Below are 13288 nucleotides of genomic sequence, written 5' to 3'. Positions count from 1 at the left end.
ATCTTAACCATTGGTTACTGTCCCATGTAATGCATCTCAACCCTTATTGACTTTCTCACATTTAGATTTAAGTTACTTTGAGTAACTTGCCTCCATTATTTCCTTCTCTGATGTGTTTCTCTATTACACCAGTCTCACATTTATTCCTACTCTTTTCTTCCTTTATATTACTGTCCTCATAAGAAGTTCCTTCTTGTATCTATAAGTAGTCTATAATAAGTATTAGGTTAAGTCTGCCCAAAATGCCTCGGCATGATAGTGGCTTTCTTTTTACCAATCAAATTATGAAATGTAAACACACATTGTAACCTTAGCAAAGAAATAAAATTTTATTTAATTTTTTATTTTATTCTTTGTGTTGCCATTTGTTTGCCTCATCCTGGTCCCACCCTTTTCAGTTTGTCCATCCACTCTGACAATCACATATTGTATGGAGATTCATGATTTTTTGTGTATGTTACAATCATGTGCTCTCTGAATTTTTTTTCAATAGTTATGAAATTTTGCTTTTTTAGTTTGTCCTCTTAGTTCATGTGGCAAATTTTGTAATATTCTCAAACTTTCCTACAAGTTTTATTAGCTCTGGGTTTCACATAGGTGCTGCATACTCCAGCATGGGTTTTACCTGCATGGTTTTTAATGATATAAACCTGAATGAAGCCATTCTCATATTTGCCATTGTTGTATATGCTGCTCACATTATCTTGTTTGTGAGCCTCCAGGAATATATTGTTTTATCAACTGCTAGATCCTTTCTGACTTTAGTAGTTGCCTTTCTCTCATTTGGTAAGGTATGACTGGCCTCTCCTCATTTTCGCTTCAAGACAACTTTCTTCAACTTATTTAACCCCAGAAGGTTATTAACCTAGGATATTCAAAAAAAAAGCAAAGGTGGGTGGCTTACTCCTCTACTCTTGTAGGTAACTTAAAACAGTACTAACTTCTAGATACCTGTTTACCATAAGTATACACGTATAGGGAAAACAGAATAAGGATACTTGCTCAGTCATCTTGACACACCCAAGGATTGCACAGTCCTTTCAGTTGAGCTGAATATACCACAGTACCATTGAGTCACAGGCCATCCACCATGCTCTCATGTCCACTATATAAATCCCAATAACCATTTTGTGGACCATTCTTGGAACCTGTCCATGTCATTCTTCAGTTTTTTTGCTGTCTACTGTTTCTGCTTTTCCTGTAAGCTTTATGTAATCTGCAAATGTTTACATGTAGAAGATTCTCTCCAAGTACTCAGGTCATTGACACTGCCAGCACTTTGCGATGCTAGTCAAGGTGTTGCAGTTTGGTGAATCATTGGGTTATGTGCACTCTCAAATCAGAATACATATTCCATATGATAACAGTAATGTCATGGAAAGGTATAAATACTGAAAAAAGGTGATTCTGGTAACCTACTAACTGCTGCCCCAAAGTCACTTTTATCTAATATTCAAAAATGATAAAGTATACTACATATAGTGTACCTCCTCAGTATCCATGAGGGATATAATCAGTAAGAGCCTCGTGGATGGCAAAAATGCAAATATAGAGCTTCAATATTCAAAGGAGGAAAGGCGGAAGCATTTCTTACCTCTGTAGCTCATCTAGCCATAATATTAAGAAATCATTTTGCCCTAACAAAAATCCAGTAACAGTAGGTAGCAGATTCTAACAATTTGCATGAGTATACCACCACAGTATCCTACACGAGTAGATCTGGATGCTGAGGTTGGAAATAGCACCATAATACCACTTCTGAATTAAAAAATGTACAAACCCCAGCATGCCCCCCTTCCCCCCCACACACACACACAAAAATCAGTAGTAAAGCAATTAGTGGTTTAGAATGATCAGTGATCAGTTCAGAAAATATGATGAAGATTAATACTACCAGTAGTCCGGATTATTATAATCAAGGGGGAAGCGCTAAACCCGGAGGATTATACAGCGCCAGTAGTCCGGAAATCTACCAGAAATAGAGGTAGTCGGCTGTGAACTTTCTGACACCCTTTCAAACAATTTAAATCTTCTATCTACCTTAATGTGTTGTGCTTTGGAAGTAGAGACAAGCAAGATTACTTGTTAAATCATCCATGTACAAATGTACAGTACTGTACTATGATGCTCCTACATATACAGTACTGTAATGAAAATCAGTAACCTGCAATGAAAAGTAATCTGGATGTGGTTTGGTCATAATAATTCTGAACGACTGATGCTTTACTGCATATGTATACTAGCATTAAGCAACAAATATTGGTTTGAAATACGTACCAGTTTGTGAAAAGGGGCAGTCTAGTGGGTCATTAGAAAATAAAGCAGTTACGTACTTGAAAATAGGTGGTGGTGTAGGCAGTAAAACAACCTTATAAGTATTTCGGTTCTTCACTTTCTTGTGGATTGTCCGGTTTACCAGCGAGCTCACAGGAATTACCTCCGATGCCACCACCCTACTGCTCTTCCCTCATCTTCCCTCCTTGCAGATGGCCCTGCCTTTTGACTTGCAATCACTTTTTGACTTTTTGTCAGCAACTGCTTTACTGCACGAACTTTGACACATAGCCCTTAGTGTCCCTCCCAGCCCTTTTCTCCCCTCACCTCTGATCCCCCCTCCACCTAGCTGTTTATAGCCTCAGCACTATTTTCTGCCCCGTAGCACTGTATAACCCTTGTTGGTTTAGCGCTTTCTTTGATTATAATAATAATTTGATTATTATTATCATATGTGGTTATCATGTCTTTTCTTTTCCTACTATCAGCCAGATATGACATTCAGTGCCTTCAGCCTTTCTTTTCAACTCCTGTGTTGTGGTTCATCTTTGGATTTTTCTAGCTTGTCCACATGTTCATGTACAGATGTTGTACCATAGTTGCATATTCCAGCTTTAATCTAATATGTTGTTAACAGCTTTTCCTCATCCCTATATCTGAATATTGCAACGTGATGTACATTGTGTGCATCCTGCCACTGCTGCTAGATTAACTTGCAGTTGCTGTAATTTAGTAGATAATGTGGAAGGGCTTCTCAGAGTTTAAACCAAGGACCAAAATCAGTGAAATATCCTCATGTCAGTTATTCAGGTAAAACCAAATAGTTTGAGGGTCTTGTTGGAAAGTCTTGGTGGCAGTCAAGGATAGTTCCAGAAAGCTTAGCAACTTTCATAATAGCCACAAGAGCTTATCAAGATGTTTTAGAGGAAATGAGAGGAAGGTGACTACACACCCAAGCAAGTGTTCATTATAGTTTTAAACTTGAGTGGCAATGCAGCAGGAGATTATAGGCCTAAGCCTATAACTCTGAAATGCTAAAAGCTGTGAAGGACTTCTTAAAAGCTCAATCTCCCAATAATTTGGCACACCAAGACAAAAACATGGGTGCTTACAAGTATTTTTCTCGAGTGGATTGCTTCTTATTTTAGCCCAGCTGTTGAAAAATAGCACACCAACAACATTGTTCACAAGAGGCTGTCATTCCTGAATTGTGCTCCATGCCATCTGTACATATTAAATGACTTTTCCACATGCCAAGGTTTATCTTTACAAGGAAAAAACATCCTTGATTCAATTAATGTATCAAGGTGTCGTAACAACATTTAAAAAAAAATTTAAGATTTTTTTTTTTTGCAGTTTGAAAAAAAAAAAAGTTATATTATCACAGATACTACTGCAGACATCTTGCATACAGTCGAACCCTCAAGTTTTATAGGCTCTGATTATTTGCTTTTACTGAATAGCTCTGATTATTTGCAAGCTCTTTTCATGGTGCCCTTTTTTGTTTGGTACGTGGTCCCTAAATTTCGAGTTAGCTATAGAATTTCATTCAAAATGCACCTACTGGATTTCCCACACCCAAATCACTTTTTCATGCACATTCTGTTTTCTGAATATCAGCATTAACAAAATTAGGGTGGTAATCAAAAGGATATGGCCTCTAAGACACACAGAGTCCAAATCTATAACAATATCTATTACAAGACCAGAGTTCAGTGGTAACATAACTGTATATATTTGTGAGGACATTTTGGAACCCAACCCTCTTGAGAGCACGGGATCCACTGTAATGGAAAAGAACTCGGTGGACACAAAGAAGTGTGTGTGTGGGGGGGAGAAGGGTTAGCTGATCTTAATGTGTTAACTGCAGTGGATTCAAGGAGACAGCCCCTGACACTGACAGGAGAATCAAGGGCCTTGCCCAAGATGCTAGTTTCCACAGTTGCAATGAGACTGATGTGATGGAGTTCTCTCTCACAGAGCCTTTGTCTAATGAGATGACTCAGCTAGAACAGCAAGTTGTATTGATAATAATGACCTCATTTCATATTTTCTCATACAGAGACCATCCAAGCATATTACAAAGTCAGCTAATTTATTAAAATTTTAGATGCTGCTGTATACAAATATAGATGGACTATTAAAAAATGGAACAAATAAATACTATCACTGAAAATGAGCCTGATATTGTGGGATTTGCAGAAATCAAATTTAAAGAAAGTAACAGCAAATAAGGTGATCAGAAGAAATTACAGTACAATACTTTGTATTCAGAATTGACAGTTGATAAAAAGAGTGAAAAGACTGGAATTAGTAAAAATCTGTCTCAGTGAAATTAAATCCTTAGTTATGAGTAGTGTTGAACTTTTAGAAGCAAAAATCTAAACCTAACATGAGTCATACAGTATTTTGTATATGGTAAAACGTTTCATGGGACTGAAAAACACTGATAGTTTGTACGAGAATAATAGACTAAAATTGTTACTAAGAGGCAGCCATGAAAATTCAGAATTCATTTTATACTATATTATTGGATCTTACGAAAAACTAGTGTTTATTATAAAGCTTGACCAACAAAGAAAATAACACAGTATTTTGATGCCATTTTTTCATAGCAAAAGTGATTATTTTCAATTAAGAGATTATATTTAACCTAATATACAAGAGAGGAATTTATGCTGATCTAGACCAGTGTATATATATGACAGTTTATTATTATTAATTATTATTATTATTATATTCATAGAAAGTGCTGAACTGAGATAAAGTAATGCAAGGGACTGAGAGAATACAAGGACTGATATAAACAAAATATATAAGAAGAGTTCCTCATTATATATGACAATGGTTCTAAGCAGTTCATTCTAATAAATGAGATAGGCAAAGCATAAGAATGGCTCAACAAGAGGAGTTGGAAGCCCACTGAAAAGAAACAAAAAACTTGGATTCATTAAACATGGCTCTCAACTTAAAAACTTAAGTTAATGTGTCCAGCCTGCAAACTTACCAGAGTCAATAAATAATGCCACTGACCAATAAACTTTCCACTGAGCCAAACAAGCTTATTATACAAAATCACTTGCTAAATGTTGTCAAGGCAGGTGGTAAACATAAAATATTTTCAATAAAAATGGACGATTATTGTATTTACCAATACAGGTACAATAATTAAATCCAATTCTAGTGCTATTGCAACCCTTTAACCCATTAAATTGGTTGTCCCAGCATCTCTCAAGACAGAAATTTGTCTGTCAACACCACACAATAACCATGGCACCCAAAAGAATTTTTAGTTATACCAGAGGTCGGACGGCAAATGTGAAATTGTGGTGCTTAAGAAAATAGCCATGTTGAATCATCTCTAGAGTCAATATGGCACAATAATGTCGAGCAAATATTCATGCATCATTATGAATTTGGACATTACATGAGCCCGTGTCTCGTCTAGTAACAGTGAACCAACAACAATATTACCTATGATGCCTGAGTAGCTAAATGTCAAGAGAAAATAAAATAATCTGTGAGAATTCTCAAGAAAACAGTGATGTTAGATTACTTATGGTCAATGCCCCTGCGACCCAGTCCTGGCCCAGGCCTCATGATGGATCAGGGCCTGATCAACCAGGTTGTTACTTTTGGCCACACGCAAACCGAAGTAGGAACCACAGCCCAGCTGATCAGGTGCTGACTTTAGTTATGTAAACATGGTGTGTGAATGTGGGGTTAATGATCTGACCGCTGAACCATTCTTAAGATTCATAACCAGAATCATGGTTTGCAGGTGAATAAAGATTTAACATATGACAATTACTTACATAATAACACATAAGAGGTTTGTCTTATGTGCCTTCAGATCACACACAATTGTTTTCCCAACTTTTTACTCTATGCTTTACTCACTCCACTCTTTAGCAAGTATACCTTCTCAATTTTTCTTAAAAACCTCTTGCATTTCACTGGTGTATGTGAAGGTCTGACACTCCTGCACTTATTATGTTTGGTATTGTCTTTCCACAACTTTTACATGGTTTATCTGTTTCATTACAGTCTACAACATCCTCAAACAGGTATAGCATATAATTAATGTACTCAGGCTCATAATAATTATCCTGAAATTTGTTGTATTTATCAATTGAAAAGTCACATAAGTGACACATTTACTTGACCAAGCCCAAGCAAGTGTAAACAAAACAAGTAGGTCAGCAAAATAAGGACATCAAATGAGGTGACTGGAACGAGGTCAGCAGTAGCACAGAATAACACTTGTATGCACTATCTTTTTCTGATTCCTCGACAGCACAATGCTTTAAGTATACCACACATTTATCATTAGCAGTTCATTATCATTAAACATAAGTTTAGTAACATACAGCACTGGATAGTTTAATATCATTATTACATTCATATGGGAGGGTGGGGGGGTGCTAAACCTGTAGAAGCTATATAACATCTAGGGGGGAAGGGAGGCAATTAGGTTTAATCCAATGAAAAGAAGTATAGATCCAATTCCTTGGATCAAGTGCCCCTCAACAGCATAAAGGTACTTCCATTGAAGGGGAGTTTAACAATATACTGTATTAACTATAGACTTATTTGTATATACACATACATGTACAACCTTATTACTGGAATGAGCAAACTATTTTTTATACCTGTACTGTAAGAGCCTAAATTGTAAGGAATCAATTATGTGGAGAGAATTTTGTTGTAATCAAAGTATTCAGTTCTTTTTTTTTGTGTGTGTGTATCCCTGTACATACGTACTCACCTATAAGTGGTTGCATGGGTCAAGTCTCAGCTTCTGCCCCCACCTCTTTGCTGGTCTCTACTAGGTCCACTTTCTCCTGACTTCAAAACCCTTATTATACCTCTTCTTGAAGTTATATATGGATCCCACCTCTACCACTTCATTCTCCAGATTGTTCCACTTCCTGACACCTCTAAGGCTAAAGAAATACTTTCTAAATTCCCTGGGACTCGTCCGAGTTTTCAGTTTCCAGTATTGCCCTCGTGTTTCTATTTGCCATCTCTGAAACATTGTCTCTCTTCACCTTGTCAAATCCTCTCAGTATTTTGTATGTCATTATCATATTCCTCCTAGTCCCCCTGCCCTCCAGTGGCAGAATTCCCTTAGCCCCTCCTCATAGGGCATATCCCTTGATTGTGTTTTATTATTACATGTATTATTATTATATATATATATATATATATATATATATATATATATATATATATATATATATATATATATATATATATATATATATATATATTATATATATATATATATATTATATATACATGTATTATATATATATATATAATATATATATATATACGTATACGTATATATACGTATACATATATATACAGTAGGTAGTAGGTTGGTAGACAGCAACCACCCAGGGAAGTACTACCGTCCTGCCAGATGACTGTGAAACAGAAACCTGTAACTGTTTTGCATGATGGTAGGATTGCTGGTTTCTTTTTCTGTCTCATAAACACGCTAGATAACAGGGATATCTTGCTACTCCTACTTACACTTTGGTCACACTTCACAGACACGCACATGCATATATACAGTGGACCCCCGCATAGCGAACGCCTTGCATAGCGAACAATCCGCATAGCGAACGCTTTGTTCGCCAAAATTTTGCCTCGCATAGTAGACAAAAACCCGCTCAGCGAACTTCGTCCGAGACACGTCCAATGTGGGCCCTCAGCCAGCCTCACATGTGCCGCCCGTCCCATTGTTTACCAGCTAGCCTCCGCGGTAACATTCAAGCATACACTCGGAATATTTCGTATTATTACAGTGTTTTCGGTGCTGTTTGTGGAAAATAAGTGACCATGGGCCCCAAGAAAGCTTCTAGTGCCAACCCTACACCTCAAAGGGTAAGAATACCCATTGAAATTAAGAAAGAAATCATTGATAAGTATGAAAGTGGAGTACGTATCACCGACCTGGTCAGGTTGTACAAGAAACCAAAATCAACCATCGCTTCTATTGTTTGCAAGAAAACGGCAATCAAGGAAGCTGTTGTTGCCAAAGGTTTAACTGTGTTTTCGAAACAAAGATCGCAAGTGATGGAAGATGTTGAGAGACTCTTATTGGTGTGGATAAATGAAAAACAGCTAGCAGGAGATAGCGTCTCTCAAGCGATCATATGTGAAAAGGCTAGGAAGTTGCATGACGATTTAATTAAAAAAATGCCTGCAACTAGTGATGATGTGAGTGAATTTAAGGCCAGCAAAGGTTGGTTTGAGAGATTTAAGAAGCGTAGTGGCATCCATAGTGTGATAAGGCATGGTGACTCTGAAGCTGGTCCTAGTGGCATTAAAAGAAGAAGGGAAGTAACCCCAGAAAAGGACTTGCTACCTCAAGTCCTAATGGAAGGGGATTCCCCTTCTAAACACTAACACTCTCTCTCCCCTCCTCCCATCCCATCAATCATCACCAGATCTTCAATAAAAGTAAGTGTCATGTAATTGTGCATGCCTTTTTCAGTTTGTGTGTACTAAAATTAACATTTTTTTGTGGTAAAAAAATTTTTTTTTCATACTTTTGGGTGTCTTGCACGGATTAATTTTATTTCCATTATTTCTTATGGGGAAAATTAATTCGCATAGCGAACATTTCGCATAACGACCAGCCCTCTTGCACGGATTAAGTTCGCTATGCGGGGGTCCACTGTATATATATACATACATCTAGGTTTTTCTCCTTTTTCTAAATAGCTCTTGTTCCTCTTTATTTCTTCTATTGTCCATGGGGAAGTGGAAAAGAATCTTTCCTCCGTAAGCCATGCGTGTCGTATGAGGCGACTAAAATGCCGGGAGCAATGGGCTAGTAACCCCTTCTCCTGTAGACATTTACTAAAAAAGAGAAGAAGAAAAACTTTATAAAACTGGGATGCTTAAATGTGCGTGGATGTAGTGCGGATGACAAGAAACAGATGACTGCTGATGTTATGAATGAAAAGAAGTTGGATGTCCTGGCCCTAAGCGAAACAAAGCTGAAGGGGGTAGGGGAGTTTCGGTGGGGGGAAATAAATGGGATTAAATCTGGAGTATCTGAGAGAGTTAGAGCAAAAAAAGGGGTAGCAGTAATGTTGAATGATCAGTTATGGAAGGAGAAACGAGAATATGAATGTGTAAATTCAAGAATTATGTGGATTAAAGTAAAGGTTGGATGCGAGAAGTGGGTCATAATAAGCATGTATGCACCTGGAGAAGAGAGGAATGCAGAGGAGAGAGAGAGATTTTGGGAGATGTTAAGTGAATGTATAGGAGCCTTTGAACCAAGTGAGAGAGTAATTGTGGTAGGGGACCTGAATGCTAAAGTAGGAGAAACTTTTAGAGAGGGTGTGGTAGGTAAGTTTGGGGTGCCAGGTGTAAATGATAATGGGAGCCCTTTGATTGAACTTTGTATAGAAAGGGGTTTAGTTATAGGTAATACATATTTTAAGAAAAAGAGGATAAATAAGTATACAAGATATGATGTAGGGCGAAATGACAGCAGTTTGTTGGATTATGTATTGGTAGATAAAAGACTGTTAAGTAGACTTCAGGATGTACATGTTTATAGAGGGGCCACAGATATATCAGATCACTTTCTAGTTGTAGCTACACTGAGAGTAAAAGGTAGATGGGATACAAGGAGAATAGAAGCATCAGGGAAGAGAGAGGTGAAGGTTTATAAACTAAAAGAGGAGGCAGTTAGGGTAAGATATAAACAGCTATTGGAGGATAGATGGGCTAATGAGAGCATAGGCAATGGGGTCGAAGAGGTATGGGGTAGGTTTAAAAATGTAGTGTTAGAGTGTTCAGCAGAAGTTTGTGGTTACAGGAAAGTGGGTGCGGGAGGGAAGAGGAGCGATTGGTGGAATGATGATGTGAAGAGAGTAGTAAGGGAGAAAAAGTTAGCATATGAGAAGTTTTTACAAAGTAGAAGTGATGCAAGGAGGGAAGAGTATATGGAGAAAAAGAGAGAGGTTAAGAGAGTGGTGAAGCAATGTAAAAAGAGAGCAAATGAGAGAGTGGGTGAGATGTTATCAACAAATTTTGTTGAAAATAAGAAAAAGTTTTGGAGTGAGATTAACAAGTTAAGAAAGCCTAGAGAACAAATGGATTTGTCAGTTAAAAATAGGAGAGGAGAGTTATTAAATGGAGAGTTAGAGGTATTGGGAAGATGGAGGGAATATTTTGAGGAATTGTTAAATGTTGATGAAGATAGGGAAGCTGTGATTTCGTGTATAGGGCAAGGAGGAACAACATCTTGTAGGAGTGAGGAAGAGCCAGTTGTGAGTGTGGGGGAAGTTCGTGAGGCAGTAGGTAAAATGAAAGGGGGTAAGGCAGCCGGGATTGATGGGATAAAGATATAAATGTTAAAAGCAGGTGGGGATATAGTTTTGGAGTGGTTGGTGCAATTATTTAATAAATGTATGGAAGAGGGTAAGGTACCTAGGGATTGGCAGAGAGCATGCATAGTTCCTTTGTATAAAGGCAAAGGGGATAAAAGAGAGTGCAAAAATTATAGGGGGATAAGTCTGTTGAAGGTAGTAGGTTGGTAGACAGCAACCACCCAGGGAAGTACTACCGTCCTGCCAGATGACTGTGAAACAAAAACCTGTAACTGTTTTGCATGATGGTAGGATTGCTGGTTTCTTTTTCTGTCTCATAAACACGCTAAGATAACAGGGATATCTTGCTACTCCTACTTACACTTTGGTCACACTTCACAGACACGCACATGCATATATATATATACATACATCTAGGTTTTTCTCCTTTTTCTAAATAGCTCTTGTTCTTTTTTATTTCTTCTATTGTCCATGGGGAAGTGGAAAAGAATCTTTCCTCCGTAAGCCATGCGTGTCGTATGAGGCGACTAAAATGCCGGGAGCAATGGGCTAGTAACCCCTTCTCCTGTATACAATTACTAAAAAAGAGAAGAAGAAAAACTTTATAAAACTGGGTTGCTTAAATGTGCGTGGATGTAGTGCGGATGACAAGAAACAGATGATTGCTGATGTTATGAATGAAAAGAAGTTGGATGTCCTGGCCCTAAGCGAAACAAAGCTGAAGGGGGTAGGAGAGTTTCAGTGGGGGGAAATAAATGGGATTAAATCTGGAGTATCTGAGAGAGTTAGAGCAAAGGAAGGGGTAGCAGTAATGTTAAATGATCAGTTATGGAAGGAGAAAAGAGAATATGAATGTGTAAATTCAAGAATTATGTGGATTAAAGTAAAGGTTGGATGCGAGAAGTGGGTCATAATAAGCGTGTATGCACCTGGAGAAGAGAGGAATGCAGAGGAGAGAGAGAGATTTTGGGAGATGTTAAGTGAATGTATAGGAGCCTTTGAACCAAGTGAGAGAGTAATTGTGGTAGGGGACTTGAATGCTAAAGTAGGAGAAACTTTTAGAGAGGGTGTGGTAGGTAAGTTTGGGGTGCCAGGTGTAAATGATAATGGGAGCCCTTTGATTGAACTTTGTATAGAAAGGGGTTTAGTTATAGGTAATACATATTTTAAGAAAAAGAGGATAAATAAGTATACACGATATGATGTAGGGCGAAATGACAGTAGTTTGTTGGATTATGTATTGGTAGATAAAAGACTGTTGAGTAGACTTCAGGATGTACATGTTTATAGAGGGGCCACAGATATATCAGATCACTTTCTAGTTGTAGCTACACTGAGAGTAAAAGGTAGATGGGATACAAGGAGAATAGAAGCATCAGGGAAGAGAGAGGTGAAGGTTTATAAACTAAAAGAGGAGGCAGTTAGGGTAAGATATAAACAGCTATTGGAGGATAGATGGGCTAATGAGAGCATAGGCAATGGGGTCGAAGAGGTATGGGGTAGGTTTAAAAATGTAGTGTTAGAGTGTTCAGCAGAAGTTTGTGGTTACAGGAAAGTGGGTGCAGGAGGGAAGAGGAGTGATTGGTGGAATGATGATGTAAAGAGAGTAGTAAGGGAGAAAAAGTTAGCATATGAGAAGTTTTTACAAAGTAGAAGTGATGCAAGGAGGGAAGAGTATATGGAGAAAAAGAGAGAAGTTAAGAGAGTGGTGAAGCAATGTAAAAAGAGAGCAAATGAGAGAGTGGGTGAGATGTTATCAACAAATTTTGTTGAAAATAAGAAAAAGTTTTGGAGTGAGATTAACAAGTTAAGAAAGCCTAGAGAACAAATGGATTTGTCAGTTAAAAATAGGAGAGGAGAGTTATTAAATGGAGAGGTAGAGGTATTGGGAAGATGGAAGGAATATTTTGAGGAATTGTTAAATGTTGATGAAGATAGGGAAGCTGTGATTTCGTGTATAGGGCAAGGAGGAATAACATCTTGTAGGAGTGAGGAAGAGCCAGTTGTGAGTGTGGGGGAAGTTCGTGAGGCAGTAGGTAAAATGAAAGGGGGTAAGGCAGCCGGGATTGATGGGATAAAGATAGAAATGTTAAAAGCAGGTGGGGATATAGTTTTGGAGTGGTTGGTGCAATTATTTAATAAATGTATGGAAGAGGGTAAGGTACCTAGGGATTGGCAGAGAGCATGCATAGTTCCTTTGTATAAAGGCAAAGGGGATAAAAGAGAGTGCAAAAATTATAGGGGGATAAGTCTGTTGAGTGTACCTGGTAAAGTGTATGGTAGAGTTATAATTGAAAGAATTAAGAGTAAGACGGAGAATAGGATAGCAGATGAACAAGGAGGCTTTAGGAAAGGTAGGGGGTGTGTGGACCAGGTGTTTACAGTGAAACATATAAGTGAACAGTATTTAGATAAGGCTAAAGAGGTCTTTGTGGCATTTATGGATTTGGAAAAGGCGTATGACAGGGTGGATAGGGGGGCAATGTGGCAGATGTTGCAAGTGTATGGTGTAGGAGGTAGGTTACTGAAAGCAGTGAAGAGTTTTTACGAGGATAGTGAGGCTCAAGTTAGAGTATGTAGGAAAGAGGGAAATTTTTTCCCAGTAAAAGTAGGCCTTAGACAAGGATGTGTGATGTCACCGTGGTTGTTTA

General features: G+C 37.9%; 1 protein-coding gene and 1 long non-coding RNA gene across 4 annotated transcripts in view; one reads left to right on the top strand and one right to left on the bottom strand.

The window, feature by feature from the left end:
• The window catches only part of LOC128687353 (cAMP-regulated phosphoprotein 21), a 369078-nt gene that overhangs the window by 1057 nt on the left and 354733 nt on the right, over nucleotides 1–13288 (bottom strand). The window lies entirely within an intron of this gene.
• LOC138853790 (uncharacterized) overlaps nucleotides 1–13288 on the top strand; it is a 105301-nt gene that overhangs the window by 66613 nt on the left and 25400 nt on the right. The gene's annotated exons all lie outside the window — the stretch shown is intronic.

This window comes from Cherax quadricarinatus, chromosome 40, assembly GCF_038502225.1.
Source record: "Cherax quadricarinatus isolate ZL_2023a chromosome 40, ASM3850222v1, whole genome shotgun sequence".
Lineage (NCBI taxonomy): Eukaryota > Metazoa > Arthropoda > Malacostraca > Decapoda > Parastacidae > Cherax > Cherax quadricarinatus.
Note: the sequence above shows the minus strand (reverse complement) of the source record. Positions and strands in the feature narration are given on the sequence as shown.